This window comes from Callospermophilus lateralis, assembly GCF_048772815.1.
Source record: "Callospermophilus lateralis isolate mCalLat2 chromosome 5 unlocalized genomic scaffold, mCalLat2.hap1 SUPER_5_unloc_2, whole genome shotgun sequence".
Classification (NCBI taxonomy): Eukaryota; Metazoa; Chordata; class Mammalia; order Rodentia; family Sciuridae; genus Callospermophilus; species Callospermophilus lateralis.
The window spans coordinates 723,482-733,835 of NW_027510148.1; positions in this window are offsets into that span (position 1 = coordinate 723,482).

A 10,354-nucleotide genomic window follows, 5' to 3' on the forward strand; every position below is an offset into this window, starting at 1 on the left:
TGCCATCCAAATGCCATGATTTTGTTCTTTTTTAATATTGAGTAAAATTCTATTGTGTATGTATGCCACATTTTTTTATCCATTCATCCACTGAAGGGCATCTAGGTTGCCTCCACAGTTTAGCTATTATTAATTGTGCTGCTATAAACATTGATGTGACAGTGTCCCTGTAGTATGCTGTCTTTAAGTCCTTTGGGTATAGACTGAGGTGAGGAATAGCTGGTCAAATGGTGGTTCCATTCCCAGATTTCCAAGGAATCGCCATACTGCTTTCCATATTGTCTGTACCAATCTTCAGTCCCACCAACAATGTATGAGTGTACTTTTCCCCCACATCCTCTCCAACACTTATTGTTGTTTATATTCATAATAGCTGCCATTCTGACTAGAGTGAGATTATATCTTAGAGTAGTTTTTATTTGCATTTCTCTGATTGCTAGAGATGATGAACATTTTTTCATATATTTGTTGATTGAATGTATATCCTCTTCTGAGAAGTGTCTGTTCAGGTCCTTGGCCCATTTGTTGATTGGTTTATTTGTTTTTTCAGTGTTTAGCTTTTTTAATTCCTTTATATACCCTAGAGATTAGTGCTCTATCTGAGGTGTGAGAGGTAAAAATTTGCTCCCAGTATGTAGGCTCTCTATTCACATCACAGATTTTTTTTTTTTTTTTTTTGCTGAGAAGAAACTTTTTAGTTTGATTCCATCCCATTTATTGTTTCTTGGTTTTAATTCTTGCTCTATAGGAGTCTTATTAAGGAAGTTGGGGCCAAATCCCACATGATGAAGATTAGGGCCTACTTTTTCTTTTATTAGACGAAGAGTTTCTGGTTTAATTACTAGGTCCTTGATCCATTTTGAATTAAGTTTTGTGCATGGTGAGGGATAGGGGTTTAATTTCATTTTGTGGCATATGGATTTTCAGTTTTCCCATCACAATTTGTTGAAGATGCTATCTTATTATCCAATCCATGTTTTTGGCACCTTTGTCTAATATGGGATAGTTGTAATTTTGGGGGTTAGTCTCTGTGTCCTCCATTCTGTACCATTGGTCTACCAGCCTGTTTTGGTGCCAATACCATGCTGTTTTTGTTACTGTTGTTCTGTAGTATAGTTTAAAGTCTGGTGTAGTGATACCACCTGCTTCATTCTTCCTGCTAAGGATTGCTTTAGCTATTCTGGGTCTCTTATTTTTCCAGAGGAATTTCATGATTGCTTTTTCTATTTCTGTGAGGAATGCCATTGAGATTTTGATTGGAATTGCATTAAATCTGTATACTGCTTTTGGTAGTATGGTTATTTTGATAATATTAATTCTGCCTATCCAAGAACAAGGTAGATCTTTTCATGTTCTATGACCTTTTTTGATTTTTCTCTTTAGGATTCTGTAGTTTTCATTGTATTTTATTTCACCTCTTTCATTAAATTTATTCCCAAGTATCTTTTTTTTGAGGATAATGTGAATGGGGTAGTTTTCCTCATTTCCTTCTCAGAGGCTTTACTACTGATATACAGAAATTCCTTTGATTTATGGGTGCTGATTTTATATTCTGCTACTTTGTTGAATTCATTTACTAGTTCTAGAAATTTTCTTGTGGAGTCTTTTGGATCTTCTAGGTATAGAATCATATCATCAGCAAACAGAACTAATTTAAGTTCTTCTTTTCCTTTACATATTTTTTAAATTTCTTTCATCTCTCTAATTGCTCTCTCTCTCGTTTCTCTCATTCTAGAACCATGTTGAATAGAAGTGGTGAGAGAGGGCATCCTTGAATTGTTTCTTTTTAGAGGGAATGTCTTCATTTTTTCTCCGTTTAGAATAATGTTGGCCTGAGGCTTAGCATAGATAGCCGTAATGATGTTGAGATATGTTCCTGTTATCCCTCCTTTTTCTAGTGTTTTGAACATAAAAGAGTTCTGTATTTGCTTTTTCTGCATGTATTGAGATGATCATATGATTCTTATCTTTAAGACTATTGATGTGATGAATTACATTATTGATTTCCATATGTTGAACCAACCTTACATCCCTGGGATGAATCCCACTTGATCTTGTTGCACAGTCTTTTTAATATGTTTTTGTATTTAATTTGCCAGAATTTTATTGAGAATTTTTGCATCTTTGTTCATTAGAGATATTGGTCTGAAGTTTTCTTTCTTTGATGTCTTTTTCTGGTTTTGGAATTAGGGTGATATTGACCTCATAGAATGAGTTTGGAGGTGTTCCCTCTTTTTCTATTTCCTGAAATAAATTGAAGAGCATTGGTATTAGTTCTTCTTTAAAGGTCTTGTAGAACTCGGCTGTGTATCCATCCAGTTCTTGGCTTTTCTTGATTGGTAATCTTTTGATGGCTTCTTCTATTTCCTCTCTTGATATTTCTTTCAATTCAAGGATTTCTGATTTTATTTAATTTTTTTAAAACCTCTATCTCCCTGTTGAGGTGATCTTTTGCTTCTTGGATTTGTTTATGTAGCTCATTGTTGAAGTAATCTTCCACTGCTTGTATATGTTTGTGTATGTCTTCTTTGAGATAATAGAACATTTTAACCATGTATATCCTGAAATCTTTCTCTGACATTTTTTTTTGGCTGTAGCTGTCAATTCTTCTAATGATGTGTTGTCTTGATTTGTTTGTGGTACTTTCTTCCCTTGTCTTTTCATGTTGCTCTCATTTCTCTCATTCTAGCTCTGTGGGACTGGTGTGTTATTGTTTTTACCCTATAGATTTGTAGTGTTCTTGTATGGTTCCAAGATCCCTCCTTTGTAGGGAAGGACAATGTTAACAGATCCCAATATCAACCATACATCACCTATGAGCAAATTATTGTTATTAAGACATTTATAGTTTAGTCTCAATGTTCAGAAATGTTGGATTCAATTATTATTTAAAATATAATCAGTAATTTCATAGAAGGATTACAGTTTCTGGCAGCAGACAATGATCTCAGGGTCAGGCGTAGGACAATATGCTAAGCAGGAAAGATGTGAGGATATGGGGTTAATATAACTTAGGAAATTTGTAGGAGAACGCTAATGAAGAGGGTTAGTAACAGGGGAATAGACAGAAAGTAATTTAGGGTAGACAAGTACATGGGAGGGCAGCAGAGTTCATAAAAACAAACACACATATGTATTTAGAAAATTGCAGGATGTAAAAGTAGTAAAATTTGGAGGGTGAAAGAAGAAGAAAGAAGAAAAAAGGGAAAGAAAGAAAGCAAAAAGAGAGAAGAAAAAGAAAAAAGGAGGGACTTATGCAATTCTTCTATATTATTCAGGTGACTCAATTCTCAAGTTCTATATCATGCAAAGTTCTTGGTTTCACATATGTTGAGGTTGTGAGGGCCAGAGAATAGAAGGGTAGAGGAAAAAAAAGAAAAATAATAAGAAAAAAATACTCTTAGAATTTCTTTTCTTTCCTGCTTCTCTTCCCTTCCAGTAGGTGGAGTTGTGTATTTTAAGCTGGAGTCTGTGCCCTCAGGGTGGTGTAGGTAACCAGAGTGATAAGACTTGAGGCCCCCACCCATCATCTCCCTCTCCTAAATGGAGCTCCCCATCATAATATTCTGTTTTGCTCCAGGCTTTAGACTCCTCCCTTCTGTTGCTTATCAGGTCCCAACTGCAAGACCTCTCGCCCCTAGGCTCACACCATGTGGGTGGCCTGACAGTAGTCGGCACTGTGCTCCTGTTCAACTGAGAGCTGTTTTGTGCTGGGTAGACACTGTGCCAAGTTATTGCAGCTGAGAAGGGTGGGGGAGGGGAGTTGTAAACCTGGTACCTGTTCAATTAGTGCTGATAGCCACACCCACCAAAAAATGGTGAAAAAAGTTTTCCAAGATGGAGTGGGTCTGCTTCCAGTGCCGGGGTGTCTGATGAGGTGGAGGGAGCTGGGGTAGCCTTGGGCTGTGGCTAGATAGCAGCTCAGTGTCCTGCGTGGGAGCAGAGCACAGTCTGAAGTTCTGCAGAGATGCTGATTAGGTGATTTTGCTGCGCCACTTGAGAGCCCTGTGCACGCTAGAACTGCAGGCTTGGGTCCAGAGTTTGGAGTCTTACTGGAATGCAGCTCTGATTTCTGCACAGGCGGTTGCAGTGCTGGTGGTTTCTGTGAAAATCTGCTGTATAGGGGTCCTCTCGCCCACTCTGAGATGTTGTATTCCATCTAGGTGAAACCTTGTGGAGAAACTGCCTGACTGCTTTCTTGGTTTCATGCCACAGAGCAGCCAGAAAAAGTACCTCCTCTATTCTGCCATCTTGGCTCTGCCGAGTTCTTTCCATCTCTAAGATCTTCTTCAATTTCTTTCTCTAGTGTTCATATATTTCATTATAGAGTTCTTTAACTTCTTTTGTTAGATTGATTTCCAAATATTTTATTGTTTTTTGAGGCTATTGTGAATGGGGTCATTTTCCTAATTTTACTTTCAGTGGATTCATCACTGATTTGTAGAAACAAATTTGATTTTTTTGGGTGTTAATTTTATATCATGCTACTTTGCTGAATTCAGTTATGAGTTCTAGAGTGTTTCTGGAGGAATATTTTTTGGGTTCTTCTAAATACAGAATTATGTAATTGGCAAATAGTGATATTTTGATTTTTTTTCCTATTCATATTCTATTAATTTCTTTCTCTTGTATAATTGCTCTGGCTAGAGTTTCAAGGACAATGTTGAATAAAAGTGGTAAAAGAGGGCATATTGTCTTGATTCAGTTCTTAGAAAAATAATGCTTTCAAATTTTCTCCATTTAGAATAAATTTGGCATTGGATTTAGCATAAATAACTTTTACAATGTTGAGGTATATTTCTAATATTCCTAGTTTTTCTAGTGTTTTGAATATGAAGAGGTGCTATATTTTGTTGAATGCTCTCTCAGCATCTGTTAGGATTTTCATGAGATTCTTTAAGTCTTTTCATGTGATAAATTATGTTTATTGATTTCCACATGTTGAAACAACTTAGCATCCCTGGGATGAATCCCATTTGATCATGGTGCACTCTCTTTTTAATGTTTTTGTATGCAATTTGTCAGAATTTAATTGAGATTTTTTTCATCTATATTTATCAGGGATATTAGTCTGAAGTTTTCTTTTGTTGATGGATCTTTGTTTTGTTTTAGTATCAGAATGATATTAGTGTCATAGAATGAGTTTGGAAGTGTTGCCTCATTTTCTGTTTCTATAATTTGAGAAGCATTGTTATTAATTTTTCATAGATGATCTTGTATAACTGACTGAGAATCTGGTCTTAGGTTTTTTTTTTTAGTCCGTAGGATTTTGATGTCATCTTCTATTTTATTGCTTGAGATTGGTCTGTTCAAATTGTGTATGTCCTCCTGGTTTAGTGTGTGTGTAAGTCATATGTGTCTAGAAATTTGTTGATAACTTCAAGATTTTCTATTTTATTGGAGTATAAATTTTCAAAATACTTTCTAATTATTCCTCTGTATCTCAGTATTATCTTTCATGATATTTCCTTTTTCATTATGAATTTGAGTTATGTGAGTTTTCTATTTCTTTTGTTTCTTTTTGTTAGTGTGGGTAAGGGTTTATCGATTTTATTTATTGTTTCAAAGAACCAAGTTTTTGTTTTGACAATTTTTAAAATTTTTTCTTTTGTTTTAATTTTATTGATTTCAGCTCTTATTTTAATTATTTTCTGTGTTCTACTGCTTTTAGTTTAACTTGTTCTTCTTTTTCTAGGGCTTTCAGATGTAATGTCAGGTCATTTATTTTTTGACTTTATATTCTTTAATGAATAAACACAATGCAGTGAAATTTCCTTGTAGTGTTTCCTTTATGGTGACCTAGAGATTTTGATGTGTTTTATCACTATTTTCATTTACCTCTAAATACTTTTTTCTCTTATTCCATGCCCAATTTCTCTATTTTTTGTATTTTATAGGGGTTGCTTCATGGAATAAGATATGGTCTATTTTAGAGAAAGATCCATGTGCTGCTTAGAAGAAAGTGTATTTGCTCTTTGATGGCTGAAATATTCTATATATGTCAGTTAAGTATATGTTATTAATGATATTTTTTAGTTTGATGGTTTCTGTATTTAGTTTTTGTTTAGAGGATCTATCCAGTGGTGACAGTGGCATGGTAAAGTCACCCAGTATTGTTGTGTTGTGATCTATTTGAATTTTAAAGTTGAGAAGGGTTTGGTTTGATGTACATGGGTGCACATTGGTAGGGGATTCATGATTGTTATATCTTTTGATGTATCATTCCTTTAAGTAGTATGAAATTTTCATCTTTTTCCATTCTGATTAACTTTGACCTGAAGTCCATTTCATCTGATATGAGGATAGAAACGCCTGCTTGATTATACAGTCCATGTGAGTGATATGTTTTTTTCCCATCCTTTCACCTTCAGTCTGTCAATGTTTTTGACTATGAGGTGAGTCTCTAGAAGACAGCATATACTGGGTCTTGATTTTAATCTAATCTGTCAGTCTATGTCTTTTGATTAATGATAAAGGCCAATAGTGTTCAAGAATATTATTGAGATGTGATTTGTGTTTCCAATCATTTTGGTTGACTTCTAGTTTTTAATTTGAATTTGAATTTAATTTAACTTAAATTAAGTTTTTAATTTAATTATCCTTTGCTAGAATAATTCTTTAGTTTAGTTCCTCTCTTCACTTTTTTTTTTCATTTTTCCATTTAATATACATGGACTTTTTTGAGAATATTTTGAAGTGAGGACTTTTGGTTGTGAATTCTGTTTACTTTGTTTATTTTCATGAAAGTTTTTATTTCATCTTCAAATCTGAAGCTTAATTTTGCTGGATTTAGGATCCTTGACTGGCATCCATTTTCTTTCAGAGCTTGGCATGCTATTCCAGGACCTCCTAGATTTGAAGGTCTGGGTTGAGAAATCAGCTGTGATCCATATTGGTTTCCCAGGATATATAGTCTGATGTTTTTCTAATATAGCCTTAAAATTCTATTCTTATTCGGTATACTAGACACTCTCATTATAATGTCTTCATGTGAATCTGTTGTAACTTTGTAAATTTGGAGTTTTGGAAGACTTTTGCATTTGATTTTCCATTTCACTCATTAGATTTGGGAAATTTCTGATATTATTTCATTGAAGAGATTGTGAATACCTTTGGTTTGTATCTCCATGCCTTCCTCTATCTTTATAAATCTTAAATTTCTTTTTTTTTCATGAAATTACATAATTCTGGGAAGTTCTGTTTATGCTTTATTTTTAAAATTTTTTGTTTGTTTTAATTGGTTATACATGACAGTAGAATGCATTTATGCACTTTGATATATCATATATAGATGGATATAATGATTGTTGTACAATCATTTTGGTCATGTAGTCACTTATATAAATAGAGTAATAACATCTGTCTCATTCTACTATCTTTCCTATCCCCACATCCCAACCCCTTCACTCTCTGCACTTCTCTCTACTTAATCTAAGGTAATGCTTTTCTTCTTTAGTGCCCCATGCCTTATTGTGAATTAGCAACTGCATATTAGAGAAAATATTTGGCCTTTGCTTTTTTGGGGATTCAATTATTTTGCTTAGCAAATTATTCTCCAACTCCATCTGGTGAATGCCATAATTTCATTCTTCTTTAAAGGCGAGTAACATTCCATTATGTTTATATACCACATTTTCTTAATCTATTAAGGGGCACCTAAGTTTGTTCCATTGTTTAGCTGTTGTGAATTGGGCTTCTATAAACATTGACTTGGCTGTCTTAATGTATTATGCTGATTTTAAGTCCTTTTGGTATAAACTGAGGAGTAGGATAGATGGGTCCAATTGTGGTTCCATTCCAAGTTTTGTGAAAAGTCTCCATAGTGGTTGATGTACTTAAATTTGCAGTCCCATCAACAATGTATGAGTGTATCTTTTTTCCCACATCCTAGTCAACATTTATTGTTTTCTGTATTCTTGATGATTGCCATTCTGACAGGAGTGAGATAAAATTTTAGTGTAGTTTTGATTTGCATGTCTCTAATTGCTAGAGATGTTGATTTTTTTATATATTTGTTGTTCAGTTTTATTTCTTCTTCTGTGAAGTGTCTGTTAGGTACCTTAGCCCATTTTTTGACTGGGTTGTTGTTGTTATTATTATTATTAGGTGTAAAGTTTTCTGAGATATTTATATGTCCTAGAGATTAATGCTTTATCAGAATTTCATGTGGTAAAGATTTTCTCTCAATCTATAAGCTCTCTCCTCACTTTATTGATTGTTTTCTTTGCTAAAAAGAAGCTTTTTAACTTGAATCCATCCCATTTATTGATTCTTGATTTTAGTTCTTGCGCTTAATGAGTCTTGTTAAAGAAGTCAGATCCTAGGCTGATGTGATAAAAATTGGGCCCTATTTTTTTCTTCTATTAGCTGCAGGGTCTCTGTTCTAATTGCCTAAGTCTTTAATCCACTTTGAATTGATTTTTGTGCAGGGTGAGAGATAGAGATTTAATTTCATTTTGCTACATATGGATTTCCAATTTTGCCAGCACCATTTATTGAATAGGATATCATTTCTTCTGTGAATGTTTTTGGCACCTTTGTCTAGTATGACATAACCATATTTGTTTGGGTTTGTCTCTGTGTCCTTTATTTTGTACCATTGGTCTAAAGTCTATTTTGGTGCCAATACAATGCCACTTTTGTTACTATGCCTCTGTAGTGTAGCTTAAGGTTTGATGTTGTGATGCCTCCTGCTTCACTTTTCTTGCTAAAGATTGCTTTAGTTAATCTGGGTCTCTTATTTTTCCAAAATAATTTCTGCAATCAATTAAAGAGTATTGGTTTTATGTCTTTCTTAAAGGTCTTGTGGAACTTAGTGTGTATTCATCTAGCCTTGGGCTTTTCTTGTTTTTTTTTTTTTTGTTGTTGTTGTTTTCTATTTCTATGAAGAATGTCGTTGGGATTTTAAAAGGAATTGCATAAAATCTGCATAATGTTTTGGTAGTATTGCCATTTTGACAATTTTATTTCTTTCTATGCAGGAGCACGGGAGATCTTTCCATCTTTTGAGGTTTTCTTCAACTTTTTCTTTAAGTGTTCTGTAGTTCTCATTGTAGAGGCCTTTTACCTCTTTTGTTAGATTGAGTCAGTTTTTTTTTTTTTGAGGCTATTGTGAATGGGGTAGATTTCCGAATTTCTCTTTCAGTGAATTCATTGCTAATGTATAGAAACACATGGGTGATGATTTTATATACTGCTACTTTGCTAAATTTATTTATTAGTTCTACAAGTTTTCTGGTGGGATTTTTTGGCTTGGCAAATAGTGCTAATTTGAGTTCTTCTTTTCCTATTTGTATCACTTTAATTTCTTACATCTGTCTAATTGCTCTTGCAGTGTTTCAAGAACTATGTTAAATGGAAATGGTGAAAGAAGGCATCTCTGTCTTTTTCCAGTTTTTAGAAGGAATGCTTTCAATTTTTCTCCATTTAGAGTGATGTAGGTCTGGGGCTTAGAATAAATAGATTTTACAATGTTGAGTTCTGTTACTGTTATCCCTAGTTTTTCTAGTCTTTTAAACATGAAGGGGTGATGTATTTTGTCGAATGCTCTTTCTGCATCTATTGAGATGATCATATATTCTTATCTTTAAGTCTATTGATGTGATAAATTATATTTATTGATTTTCATATGTTGAAAAAACCTTGCATCCCTGGGATGAACCCCATTCGATCGTGATGTAGTATCTTTTTGATATGTTTCTTAATCAATTTGCCAGAAATTTATGGGGAACTTTTGCATCTATCCAGGATATTGGTTTGAAGTTTTCTTTCTTTGATATGTCTCTGCCTAGTTTTGGAATCAAGATGATATTGTTCTCATAGAATGAGTTTGGGAATGCTCCCTCTGTTTTCTGAAATAAATTGAAGAGTATTGGTATTATTTCTTTCTTAAAGGTCTTGTGAAACTTGATGTGTATCCATCTAGCCTTGGGCTTTTCTTAGTTGGTAGGCTTCTGGTGTCTTCTTTTATTTCATTGCTTAAAATTGATCTGTTTAATTTGTGTATATCATCCTGATTAAATTTGGGCAAATCATAGAACTCTAGAAATGTTTTAATGTCTTTGATATTTCTATTTTATTGGCGTACAAGTTTTCAAAATAATTTCTAATTATCTTATGTATTTCTGTAGTGTGTGTTGTGATGTTATCTTTTATATCATGGATGCTAGTAATTTGAATCTTCTCTCTCCTTCTCTTTGTTAGCATGGCTAAGTGTCTGTCAATTTTATTTATTTTTTCAAAGAACCAACTTTTAGTTTTGTCAAATTTTTCAATTGTTTCTTTGTTTCAATTTCATTTATTTCAGCTCTCATTTTAATTATTTCCTGTTTTCTATTGATTTTGGTGTTGATTT